Source organism: Meles meles, chromosome 2, assembly GCF_922984935.1.
Source record: "Meles meles chromosome 2, mMelMel3.1 paternal haplotype, whole genome shotgun sequence".
NCBI classification, from domain to species: Eukaryota; Metazoa; Chordata; class Mammalia; order Carnivora; family Mustelidae; genus Meles; species Meles meles.
This window is the reverse complement of record NC_060067.1, coordinates 123,810,956-123,825,303: the sequence shown is the minus strand read 5'-3', so window position 1 is coordinate 123,825,303 and position 14,348 is coordinate 123,810,956. Positions and strand designations below refer to the sequence as shown.

The following is a 14,348-nucleotide window of genomic DNA, read 5'->3' as shown; positions in this document are numbered from 1 at the left end:
GTGTAAGGTTGAGGAACACTTCTGGACTTAACAGCTTGCAGCTACAACGAGACATGAAGCTAAGTTCAGGTCTCTCCTGATTCCAGGTCCCCAATACTTCTGGGAACATCATCACCATCCCCTCTCTCCTTTAGGAGCTAAAGGATCAGAATGGGGGGCAGACATGGAAAGGTGGGGGCGGGGCACTTGGCTTTTCCTTGGAGACTGTACCATGCTTTGTTTTTTTTCTATCTCTATGGAGGATAGGGAGAAAACACAAGGAGAGGCCACCCTGACAGGAAGCTCTTTACAAACTTAGAGTTAAGCAGTGGTGGTCAGGAGACTCGTTGTACTTATTTACATGTCCTGTCAAAATACTTCTTTCTTAAACCTAGACTTGGACCTTTGATGTTTAAAACTAAGAATCTGATGCTTTTGTTCCTCTGCTTCCACCATGATGGGAAGTTAAAGGAGGAAAAGAGTTTGCTGAGCTGTGGGTTAATAACTGTCAACACTCTTAGTTGACTGTAAGCTCAGTGTATACTTTCCCTAAAAGTTATCCGCCATGTGCAGTTTAAGTCCTAGTCTACTTTCTCTGGATTTTCTCTCTCTCAAAATCTCTCAAACATCGCTGTACAACAGATCAACCCTTTTACCGTCTACACTACCTTTATTTTCTAGACCTAGTCTCTGGATTCTTTTCTGTTATCCACATCAAGGCACACTCAATATAAAATGGAGATAAACTTGCTGCTAAAAGTTATATAGAAGTATAATCACGCATATTGAAACTTTCACAAAATGAACTTGAAATTAGGGAGGGATAACTGTGCTGCATTGAAAGACTTTTGTTGTTGCAGTTTTCTCATGTCAACATGAAGTTCTTCTAATTGGACTATGGATTCCTTGGGGCTCACAGACTAATTATTTATAGTTCTTTGTATATATTATATGCTTAGTGGGAGCTTTGACAACAGCTCCAGATGTAGAATTACTTCATAATTTAGATGGGAACACTTAGCAGCTTAGTCTCTCTACTCAGGGATGCTAACTGAAGAGGACTTCTTACCTGTTGTCAGAATTTGTTGGCCATTCTCCTCACCTTTCCTGGCTCCCATCAGTGGGAGCAATATGGTGCAATATTCTTGATACCGATGAGGTCTCTGCTCTGATGACATTAACGTCTCACATAGATCTCAGTGTGTGGTTCTCGAATCTGAGCAGAGCTTACCTTCTCAGGGTCCACTCCACTTTGCCTCAGCTTCCTTTAAGCCCTTTTAAGAGGGCCCTACAAAAACATCTGCTCCTACACTGCATCTGCTTCACCTCTCATCTTTTCTCAATCTCCTCCTTTGTTATTATTCCCAACATATTGCCCTTCCTCTCTAAATCGTTGTTGATTGATTAGTTGGTTCTGCATAATACAAAAGGGTTACTGACTCTATTTAAAAAATAATGAGAATTGTGTCTTCCCGCAAGCATGAGTAGGGAATAGATAAACTCTTGCATGACAAATCCAGAAAATAAACACTTTATCTTATTAGATTGTTTCCACCAAGATGCAAATGAAACAAGTGATAAATCACCACCATCAACTAAATTATAAACACTTATAATAATCATTATTATATCAACAACCATTTTTTTTCTTGTTTTTAAACTTACCATCGTGGTCAAAAGGAAGAATGAAAATTGTCCCTTGGATCAATAATGTGTTCTTTTAACCTGACCCCAACTCCTAACAGTGGTTGCAGATGCATTCAATGCTGGTTGGTGTGGGTCTCCGTCAGGGCATAAGGGATCATTGGCAGCATTAAGATCAGCAGTCATATTAGAGTCAGACTACCTTGTATCCCACTTCTATTCTATTAACAGATGGTCCATGGGCTCTACCATGTTTGATATATGCAGATCTGGCTTTTGTATCCATTTTAACTCATTGGCTTTTTCTTAGTGATGGTAGACTGGCTTCACTCACCCCTTTTCTGAATTTTATGCCCCAGCTTACCATAGCTTCATGGTGGGCCAAGAAGACTCCCAACTCAGAAAATTGAGGCCTTCCTCTCAAATTTCAGAAATATAATGAAATAGACTGAGTAGCTGATTTTATGTGAGCATTGTTCCTTTTATTTATGTCTCTATCATAGGATTATTACATTAGTTGTAATTAAAATGTCAGGGGGCCATGGCTTGTTCACCTTTATTTATATAGTCTGGACCACTTGTGATGCTCAGAATATATATATGGTTAATAAATGAATGACTATGGATGGAAGAGTTGGGAATAGAAGAGAAGAAAAGGCATTTGTATTGGTTTATGATGTGATAAAACAGAGAGAGGAGGGGGAAAAAAAGCAAAGGATATTTACAATAAAGACATTTCCCTACCTTGGTGGAAAGGTATAATATGTATGCTAGGAAAGGTTGAAAGTGTTCAGATTTGAATACTAGAATACTAGTATACTAGAATACTAGAATGAATGCTACATTTAGGAGTTTGTGTCTTTATTCTATAGATAGTACGAAGTTTGAACTAAGTGTAACAGAAAAATGTCAGGGAGGAACAATGCTTCAGGAAGATTAATCTATCTGCTGAATGCTATAAGGACTAAATTAGGGAAGGATTGGAGGTTGGAAGGTGAGCAAAAAGGCTTAACTATAAAGAAAAGTAAGGCCTGAACTAGAATGTTAGCATCAGAGTAGCAAGGTAGGGATGATAGAATAAATGTTTTGAAGGAAAAAAATCATCAGGATTTTTGTTATGTTCTGGTTTGGAGAACAAAAGAGAACCATGTGAAATATGACTTTCAACTTCAGAGTCAGGATAACAAAACACCTCTAGTTCCAAATGCCAATAAGATAGGAGCCTGGTGCCATGTTGGGAAGGGGAAGGCACTGGAAATAAATGTTAGAAATTTCAATTTTAAGGAGACCGAGAAAAATGTGAATATAAATATCTTACACATAGTTTAATATGCGGGACTAAAATTCTGAGGAGAAAACTGTATCAAAAATAAACATGTGGTAGTAATCTATGTAAAGGTGATAGCTGATTTTTTAGAGAATGGAAAAAATCTCTAAGAGAGATACTAATAGAACAGTAGTAATAAAAAATAAACTTTGGGGGTGCCTGGGTGGCTCAGTGGGTTAAGCCTCTGCCTTTGGCTCAGGTCATGATCTCAGGGTCCTGGGATCGAGCCCCACATTGGGCTCTCTGCTCAGCGGGGAGCCTGCTTCCCCCTCTCTCTCTGCCTGCCTCTCTGCCTACTTGTGATCTCTGTCAAATAAATAAATAAAATCTTTAAAAAAAAATAAACTTTGTGGTTATCTATATTAAATATAGTTATTTGTGGACTATGTACACAGAAAAATGATAATCAAATTATTGTTTGTAATTATTTTGTACTTTACCAGACAAATTAATTTGGTTGTAACCTCTCTAAATAAATGTCTTAAATTGATTTAAGCTGTATTAATGGAAATAAGGATGATTAAAGGCATTCCATCCACCCTCATAGTTTTCTAAGTAGGAGATATTTAAAATTGTTGACAGGGAGGATATTTTTCTTTGTTATTTCATATTACTCCTATACATATTTTATATGACTATAATAGTAACTTCCTTTGAGGAATTTATATGTCAGTTTTGGGCACTCCATAATATTATAATATCAGAGCATCTCCCTACCTTCCCTCTCCAGTTTTATTGTGATAATAGGACATCTTAATGTTAAATTTCTAAAAAGTCTTAAAAACAGTTAAACTTTTAAACAAATAACATTATGCAGATAGTCTCACACAATTCTTTTATTCATCTAACATCTCAATACCCTTCAGGCTTGTAACTCCCACCAAAACGTTTATTAGTATTAATCAATAATTATATAGTGTTTTATTCTGTACTTTGCATATAATGTTCAATTTGATATTCATGGTAAATTTGGCAGTATGTTATTACTATTATAAGTGCCATCTTACACATGAATGAAACGAAGCTCAGAGAGTTTAAGTAACTTTCCTAAGTTTTTTTTTTTTTTCTTTGTATTTTTCTTTTTACTCTAAAGGCACATGGGCTCCCTACTGGTCTTGAAACAATATAGTTAAGGGGTGCAAAAAATCCACTAGACGTAAGAAGCAATAATCACTTCTATATTTTAAATATAAAAATAAGATAGTGGACCACCTTGGTGGCCCAGTTGGTTGAGCGCCTGACTCTTGGTTTTGGTGTAGGTCATGATCTCCATGTTTTGAGATCGAGCCCACCCCCCCAAACCAGCTCTGCACAAAGTTTGCTTGGGATTCTTTCCTTCTCCCTTCCCCACCTTCCCCAGCTCACACAAAAGTGCTCTTTCTCTCTCAAATAAATAAACAAATTTTTAAAAATATAGAAGTTAAATTTTGCTGATATTAATATGCAGACTGACCCTCACATGCCGAACAGTTGGTATGTCCAGCGGTCATGCTCTCTGACACTCTGGATACAGGAGGTGTCAGGATGGAAGTGTAGGAGCTCCACACACAGATGACATCACAGGATTCCCTCTCTTGTGTGCTTACTCTCAGTGTATCACAGAGTAGTTTACATGTGCCCAATTGAGAGAATTTATGGATTAGATAACCCATTTTTAATCCCCACAAAATGAAGAAATGACATACAGAGATTCCTGTAACAAAGACAAACATTGGAATAATGATGAACAATGTGTAAGCAAGTAAATTACAAAATGGCAGAACTATCACTTCCCTAACTCATAATGTAAGATTTTTTTTTTTAGATTTTATTTATTTATTTGACAGACAGAGATCACAAGTAGGCAGAGAAACAGTCAGAGAGAGAGCGAGGAGGAAGCAGGCTCCCCGCCAAGCAGAGAGCCAGATGCGGGACTCGATCCCAGGACCCTGACATCATGACCTGAGCCGAAGGCAGAGGCCTAACCCACTGAGCCACCCAGGCGCCCATAATGTAAGATTTTTAAATTTAATTTTATTTATTTGTTTGAGAGAGAGTGAGCAAGAAGGAGAGCATAAGTAGGGGAGAGGGAGAAGCAGGCTCTCTGCCTGATGAGCAAGAAGCCTGACATGGGGCTTGATCCCAGGACCCCAGGATCCTGACCTGAGCTGAAGGCAGATGCCCAACCAACTGAGCCACCCAGGCACCACCATAATATAAGACTTTGATCAGCCATAGTGTAAGATAAAATAATGATCTAAAGAGCAGTTAGCACACACAAAATTTTTTTTTTGACACTCAAGGATACTATTTAATATAGATTTATATCCACCTTTGTTATTCATGAATATCACATGAAGTCTGTATTTTCCCTAGAGATGTTGGCTAGTGGTTAGTAAGCCATTTTAACACTAAGTACCTAACATGACAAATTCTGTTTGAAGTAAAACTCATCCCAATGTTTTATAAAATTTTTCTAAAAACTAATGAAAATTCTGAGTTTCCTTTAAAATTTCTTATGTAATTGCAAAGGCAGCATGTAGTCATTCACCATGCCAGACTAAAATTACTGAATTAGTACACCCAATATAGTAGCAAACCAACAGTCATTCCTTTTACAACAGTGTCAGAAGATGCCTAGTGAACACTGCTGAGGATTTGAAAAATGGTAAAATAAATTTCACAATAAAATAGGATATGCTATACAGTATAGTATCAATGTTTCTCCAAAAGTGTAAGCTGGTGGTATTTTCTTAGATTCTGCTTCAATAATAAAGTCCACAAAAAAAGCTCTACTGTTGTGTAAGTCATTAAAGAACATGAACTAGAAAAGACATCTTTCAAAAACTTCCTTAATGAAAATAATATTTTCTACAAATATTATTTATATAACCAAGTTGTATTGCCTGGAATTTCAATTAGCAATAATCGCGCCTCGGATAAACCTCATTGGCTACGATACTGCCACTGCGCAAAGCTTTGCCTGGAATTTCAAAAGTACTCCTAGATTACAGGTAAATTTAAGAGAAAATACTTCAAATTTGTTCCTTCCATCAATCAGGAAAACATAAAGTGAAATTAAAGTCACACATGTACAAAGGGTGTCATCAACATGGTTAATTATTTTTAAAAAGATTTTATTTATTTATTTTGAGAGAGAGACAGAGAAAGAGGGAGAGAGCATGAGCAGGGGGAGGGGCAGAGGAAGAGGGAGAAGCAGACTCCCTGTGGAGCAAGGACCCAATGTGCGGTTCCATCCCAGGAGCCTAAGATCATGACCTAACTGAAGGCACATGCTTAATAGACTAAGCCACTCAGGCATTTTAATATGGTTAACTTCATAAAAATGACAAATTTAAATCTACAACAAAAGCTCTGAATATTGCAATCACATATGGCATGATCATAAAGATCTTTTATACCACAGTGAGTCTAGTTATCTTGTACCAAACACTTTGAAAAAGCTGAATTTATGGACACGTGGGTGGCTCAGTTGGTTAAGTGTCTGCCTTTGGCTCAGGTCATGACCTCAGAGTCCGGGGATCAAGCCCCACATTGTGCTCCCTGCTCAGGGGGTACCTGCTTCTCCCTCTCCCTCTGTCCCTTTCCCCACTCATTCTCTCTCTCTCAAATAAGTAAGTAAAAATGTTTTAAAAGTTGAATTTATGTACAAGCACATATTTTTCTTTTTAAAAAAAGATAAATGTTCCTTTTCTAATACAATGAACAGGGCTGTCTATTAAACTATTACATTACCTGCCACCTATCAGATAATAATAATTTAAAAATCACACTTAATTTGTCCCTTGGAGGCAAATGTGGCATTTTAATGAGAGAAAATTAGTACTTTTTTTTTTTAAAGGAAGTTGTATTATAAAAAGTACATTTAAAAAATGGATATTAAAAAAATGGATATTTAGAAATATTTCCACTTTTCTGTGATGGGAGTGTATGGGAGATACTGAGATGAGCTGATCAGATTGAAGGACTTCCTGCCCAGCTATGGGGACTGAGGTCAGCTGCTTCAAGGTTAGCCTTAGCTACAGAGCTACCCTTCCTGTAATACACTGTGACCGAGTGATGCAGGGGTCTGAAGGCTCAACCCTTTTTGACCAATGCAGGTTAAATGTTCCTGACTTCCCTGTTTGAAGGGTAATCTAAGCACTGTTGGCTTCTATCAGAGTTTGACTTCTTCCTCTGCCGCACTCTGTTTCTTCTTTCTTTTCTTTGGTCCCTGAGAAACATCTTGTCCCCAAACTAAGAAATGTCTGTCTTCTGAGAACCTAAACGGCAACAAGTATCACTTAGTAAAACTCTTTGCACACCTATAAAATTAGAAACAGATTTTCTTAACTTTTTTTTTTAAGATTTTATTTATTTATTTGACAGAGAGAGATCACAAGTAGGCAGAGAGGCATGCAGAGAGAATGAGAGAGAAGCAGGCTCCCCGCCAAGCAGAGAGCCCGATGCGGGACTCGATCCCAGGACCCCGAGATCATTACCCGAAAAATCTTCCTTATGAAGAGTTCTAATGTTTTTGAAAATATTTACAAAGTGGTGCTTGGGTGGCCCAGTCAGTTAAACGTCTGACTCTTGATTTCAGCTCAGGTCATGATCTCAGATGTGAGATCGAGCCCCAGTCATGTTGGACTCCATGCTGGGTGTGGAGCCTGTTTAAAATTCTCTCTCTCCCTCTGCCCACCCCCCCAAAAATAATAAAAAATAAAATATTTACAAAAATTATAAAAATTAACTTTTGATGGATTTGTAGGATTTTAGTGATCAAAATCATGGAAGATCAAAATTAAACTGAATTACTTTAATAAGCAGAATTAATGATGAATTTTATGGATTAAGATTTATATATTTGAATATGGTATGTTTTTCAACCAAAAAACTATTAAATCTGAGTATTTGAATAAAATGAACTTGAATATAGGCACTCAGACTGGTATATTACAAAGTATTAAAACAATGATTTTAAGAATAATAAAATATTCACATTATTCTTTCTAAAAACATTTATCTCACTAAAATAATTACTACTGGTGAGAACAAAAAATGTTTTACATGTTCAATAAATAAAAAGTTGTTTGTAAAAATTCTATTTCATCTTGCCAACATATTTTGTTTACATGTATATAATTTATAAGTATATTGGGCGGTACTTAAAAATTTTTCACTGACACAATATGGATAAGCATTAAAATTTTTGGTCATCAGGGCACCTGGGTGGCTCAGTTGTTAGGCGTCTGCCTTTCTGTTCAGGTTATGATCCTGGGATCCTGGGATCAAGCCCCTGCAAGGGGCTCCCTGCTCAGTGGGGGGCCTGCTTCTTCCTGTCCCACTCCCCCTGCTTGTGCTCTCTCTCTTTCTCTGACTCTCTCTGTGAAATAAATGAATAAAATTTAAAAAAAATATTTTTGGTCATCATTGTAGTACACCATGCACAGTCTTTGATATTCAAAGAACAAAGACCTGTGACAAAGGGCAAGATGAACAGAGAAAACATGAGAGGTTGCAGAAAGAAAAGTTTCTATTTTAGTAACTAGAACACATTTCCCCATCCTGGGATAGCATAAACTAAAATCACAAGAGGTTAGATTTTAGGAGATTTTCTTTGCCACCTACATAGTGTATTCCACACCCTGGAATTCAGGCAATATTCTAGATCAAGAGGGTGATAGTTAATTCTATGTGTCAACTTGACTGGGCCGCAGGGTGCCAAGATTTGGTCGAACATTATTCTGGGTGTGTTTGCAAGGGCGTCTCTGGATGAGGTTAACATTTGAATCCGTAGACTGAGTAAAGCCGATTGCCCTCCTTAATGTGGCTGGGCCCTATCCAATCAATTAGAGAACCAGATAGAACAATAAGGCTGAGTAACTAGCCATTCTGACTACCTGTGCTACAACAGTGGTCTTCTGCTCTTGGATTGCAACATACACCATCAGCTCCCCTGGGCTTATAGTTTGCTGACTACAGATTCTGGAACTTCTTAGCCTCCCTAATCACATGAGCAAATTCCTTATAATTGTCTGTCTGTCTGAGTGTCTGTAACTGGGGTGCAGGGTTACAAGAGGACCTGGCTTCGGGGGTCCCAAAAAGACCAGATTCATCCACTCACGGCTAACAAAATCCAAGAGCAGAGAAATGAGTGTTGGTGAAACAAGAAAGGAATTTAGTTCAGTGGGGCCAGCACTGGGAAGATGGCAGACTAGTCTCTCAAAGACTTCTACAGAGTGCTGAAAATAGTCTCCAGCTTTATGTAAGGAAAATGTGGGGCAAAGGTTAGTGGGTTTGCGCAGGTGGGAAGTAAACGTCGGGTTGATCATTGTCTTGGAATCTGTCACCAGGGGTGTTGCTGGCTCAGTAATAAAGGCAGTCTTTATTGTGTAAGGGGTAGTTTCGGTTCCCATCAGAGGATGGTTTGCCCACATGGTCTTTTGCCCGAGTCAAGAGATAAGCTGGAAAGAAGAACTTAATCAGAAAGTGCAGACTGAGGTCGAAATGGAAGTAGTTCAAGTTCTTTCTGTCTGTTATCTATTTATCTCTCTCCCTCTCTATCTAATTATAGAAAATTCTCTATATATTTAGATAATTTTCCTACCTTCCCCTATTACTGTCTTCACAAAATACTTTAAACTCTACTTGATAAAGAATTGAGAAGTAGAGGGAATGTTACCAAGTGAGGTTGAACTCTTTGGCCTTTGTCCTGAGAGGTCTCTAATTCTGTATTGTTGGAAGTTCTTGGCATTAAGAAAATTCTAACATCCACCCTATGTAGTATAGAATTAAGCTATATTAAGCACTTTATTACTTATATCAACCTTCAAAAAACCAAGGTAGGCATCAGGTGAGGAAAAAAGGTTACACTTTTCCAAGTTACCCCAAAGCAGAGAGAGTTAAATAATGAACCATATCTCCATCATCAGATTGAACAATTATCAATATTCACCATCCTTGTCTTATCTACTAGTTTATTCTTTTTCCCCCTTCTTTTTTCTGTGTTGTTTGTTTGTTTGTTTGTTTGTTTTTTGTTTCCCCCTTAAATGTGCTCTGTTTAGATAAATTCCTGTCACTAGGTCGTTTTATCTATACATACTTGGATATGTACCACTAAAAAATAAGAATTTGTTTCTTTCTAATACAAACTATCAACATCATATAAAAGCCAACATATTTTAATATTCATTTAATACACAGTTCATATTTTAATTCTCTAATTGCATCTAAACTCCCTTTTCCTGGTTGGTTTAATAGACTAAAGATACACACAAGATTCACACTTAATATATTATATGCTCTATTTTAGAAGTCTCACTTTTTTTTTTAACTTGCCATTGATTTATTGGTGAAACTGGGACACTTGTCTTGAGTCTTGAGAAATGACCCAGTTGTCTAATTGTTTCCTTGTGGTATTGTTTAACTTGTCCTCTAGCCCCCAGAGGGGTAATATATAGATACAGATACAGATATATAGATATAGATACAGATATATATATCTTCTTCTTCTTCTTCTTCTTCTTATTATTATTATTTTTTTAGGTTGTCTGCACACCCAGCATGGAGCTCCAGTGTGAGGCTTGAACTCATGACCTTGAGAATGAGACCTGAGCTGAGATTAAGACTCAGACAGTTAACAAAGACTGAGCCACCCAGGCACCTCAAGCCCCTATGTTTCTTAAGCTAGAATTTGTTTGAAAGTTCTAGTTAGATTCAGATTTTTTTGGCAAGACAGCTTGTTCTGTATACTTCACATTACATCAAAGCTGAAGGCACATGATATATGGCTATCCAACTTTTTTGATGCTTAAGTTTGATAACTGGTTTTTGGTGGTGGCAAATTGGTCCTCCGATTTTTTTTTTTTTTAAGATTTTATTTATTTGAGGGGTGCCTGGGTGACTCAGTGGGTTAAAACCTCTGCCTTCGGCTCAGGTCATGATCCCAGGGTCCTGAGATAGAGCCCCGCATCAGACTCTCTGCTCAGCAGGGAGCCTGCTTCCTCCTCTCTCTCTCTGCCTGCCTCTCTGCCTACTTGTGATCTCTGTCTGCCAAATAAATACGAAAAAGATTTTATTTTTAAGATAAAGATTTTAAGAAAAAGAAAAAGATTTTTTGAAAAGAAAAATCTTTTAAGAAAAAGATTTTATTTATTTGAGAGACAGAGAGATCATGAGCAGTGGGTGAAGATTAGAGGGAGAAGCAGACTTCCTGCTAAGCTGGGAATCCAATTCGGAATTCAATCCCAGGTCCCTGGGATCATGGGATCATGACCTGAGCTGAAGGCAGACACTCAACCGACTGAGTCACCCAAGTACCCCAGTCCTCCCATTGTTAAGGGGTCCTATCAATTTTTCCCCTAATGCATTTTTCTCAGTCCATTAATTCTTTTACATTTATTTTCTGGATTTTTTTCTCTAAGTAACTTCCTTTTATCAATGAGGACAATTTTAAATATTTTACACAGAATTGATGTGATAAAAGCTTATTTCTTTCTTATTAATTACCATTTCAAAGTAACGAATCAGTGCTCTTACTACCTCCAATGATTTCTGATAAGTTCTTGTTAATTTTTTGTTTTTGGCTATTTCTCTCTGTTGGAATATCATTATCACTTATGCCTTTTTATAAAATCATTTTCAATGAATTGAAATTACTGTTTTTACGCTCAAATTATTCCATCTTTGACCAAGCTGGCTCTTAACATCCTTTTGACAAGACCCTATTATAGTTTGATGTCTGCTTTGTCTTTCACCACAAGATGTCTAAGAGTTTCTTATAAATTGCCTGACCTGGACTGGAATCCAGCCATTTTTTATAAGGAGCCCTACTTTCTTTTATTGATGAATGATATCTAGAACTCACCATCTGTCACTAGGTGTAGTCATTGCTTAGACATTTTCAGTAGACAGAGCTAACATCTTATTACAGAAAATTTAACCTTTTATTACAAAAATCTTTAAACATACCTATAAGTAGGTATCTTCCACTTTCAACAGATATCTGTGTTTTGCTTATCTTATTTTATCTAGTTCCCAACTTTCTATAAAAAGCTCTTAAAAATCTAGGACAGAAATATGGACAAGGGACAGGAAGTAAAATTCTATAAATGAGAAATCACAAATGGTCAGAAAACTTGGAAAGATATTTGAATTTCACAATAACTTTCAAATTACAAGAAGTAAAGATTAAAAACATGATTGCCCATTGTGGAATAGGTTATAGCAAAACAGAATGTTCATACGGTGCTGAAGTGAATACAAATTGGTGTAAGCTTTCTGGACAGCAGTTTAACAAATTACATCAGAAACCTTAAAACCAGAGATGCTAGGGTGGGTTAAGGTCATGATCCCAGGGGTCCTGGGATTGAGTCCTGCCTTAGGCTCCTTGCTCACCAAGGAACCTGCTTGTCTCTCTGCCTGTTCTTCCTGCCGTCTGTCTTCACCCCCACCCCCCCAACCCCCCCACCCCCCCCCCCCCGCCAACGCCAACAGTTGTGCGCTCTCTCTCTCCCTAACAAATAAATAAATAAAATCTTAAAAAGAAAAAAAAAGAAACCTTAAAACAATTCTCTCCTCTGTAACAAAGAAACTTTAAATGCAATGATTTAAATAAGAGAGAGATTTATTTCTTTCTCCTCCATGGAGCATTCAAGGGCACAGGTTAGCAGGAAGACTGCCGCAATATGAGGCATTGTTGTTATGTGCATTGTAAAGGCTGGGTCACCACCAGATCCGACTTCCTGATGGCAGAAAGGGGGAGAAACATGAAAAGGCATGTCCAGTGTTGTCAAGACCAAGCCTATCCGCTCATATTCTGTTAATGAAAATGCAGTTATATGGTGTAATGTAGCTATAGGTAGTTATACACTATTCTTCAGGGAAAGCTGGGGAATCTAGATTCATTGGTCAGCCATGTGTAAGGAGGAGAAAACAGATTTTTGTGAACACCTCATAATGTCTTCTATACTTATGACCCAGTAATTTCATTCTAAAAATTTAACTTTAAAAATTAGGACTGTTCCCAAAGATTTACCTACAAGTATCACAGCTATGCGTATAGTTGTAGAAACCAGAATCAACACAAATGTGTAAAACAGTGAATTCGTTAAATAGAGTTTTTTCTTTAGAAAGAGTACCCACAGGCTTATAATGGGGAGACAAAGGAAAAGGTAGAGAAAGAATATATATATTAGATTTTAAAGATTTTATTTTATTTTAAGATTTTAAAGATTTTTATTATTTATTTATTTATTTATTTTTTAAAGATTTTATTTGTTTGAGAGAGAGACAGTGAGAGAGAGCATGAGAGGGGAGAAAGTCAGAGGGAGAAGCAGACTCTCCAAGGAGCAGGGAGCCCAATGCGGGACTCGATCCCAGGACTCTGGGATCATGACCTGAGCTGAAGGCAGTCGCTTAACCAACTGAGCCACCCAGGCGCCCCTTTAAAGATTTTTATTTTAAAGATTTTATTTTAAAGATTTTATTTATTTATTTATTTGAGAGAGAGAGAGAACGTGCGCGCGTGAGCTGGGGGAGGGGCAGAGGGAGAGGAAAGGAACCTCAAGCAGATTCTGACCTGAGCATGAAGCCAACTGTGAGATCATGACCTGAGCTGAGACCAGGAGTCAAATACTCAACCAACTGAGCTACCCAGGTGCCCCTCTTTAAATAGATTACTATGCATTATTATGAAGGAATACTCTGTAGCCCTTAAAAATGATGTACTGAATATTTAATGACAACAAAAGAATTTCAATACTATAGTAGAAATGTTTGAAACTCAAAATGGATTAAAGACCTAAATTTGAGACCTGATATCATAAAACTCCTAAAAGACAGTATAGGCAATAATCTCTTGGACATTGTCTTGAGCAAAAATATATGGATATGTCTATTCAAGCAAGGGGAAAAAAGCAAAAATAAAATACTGGAACTACACCAAAATAAAAAGATTTTGTACAGCAAAGGAAACAATCAACAAAACAAAAAGACAACCCACTGAATGACAAGAGATATTTGTAAATTATATACCTGATAAGGGGTTAATATCCAAAATATAGAGAGAATTTATATAACTTAACATTAAAAAACAAACAAATAAAAATAAACTCAAACAATTCAGTCATAAAATGGCCAGAGGATCTGAACAGATATTTTCCCAAAGAAGGAACACAGATGGCCAACTGACATAGGAAAAGATGCTCAACAACACTAATCAGCAAGGAAATGCAAATCAAAACCACAATAATATATCTCATCTTACAGTCAGAATGGCTAGTGTCCAAAAGATAAGAGATAACAAATGGTGGCCAAGATGTGAAGAAAAGCAAACACTTATGCATTGTTGGTGGAAAGGTTAATTGGTGCAGCCACTGTGGAAAACAGCATGGAAGTTCCTCAAAAATTAAAAACA

General features: G+C 37.2%; 1 pseudogene; it reads right to left on the bottom strand.

Annotated features, from left to right (window-relative positions):
* Positions 1 to 5,787: 5,787 nt before the first annotated feature.
* Positions 5,788 to 5,908, bottom strand: LOC123937656 (annotated as a pseudogene).
* Positions 5,909 to 14,348: the final 8,440 nt, after the last annotated feature.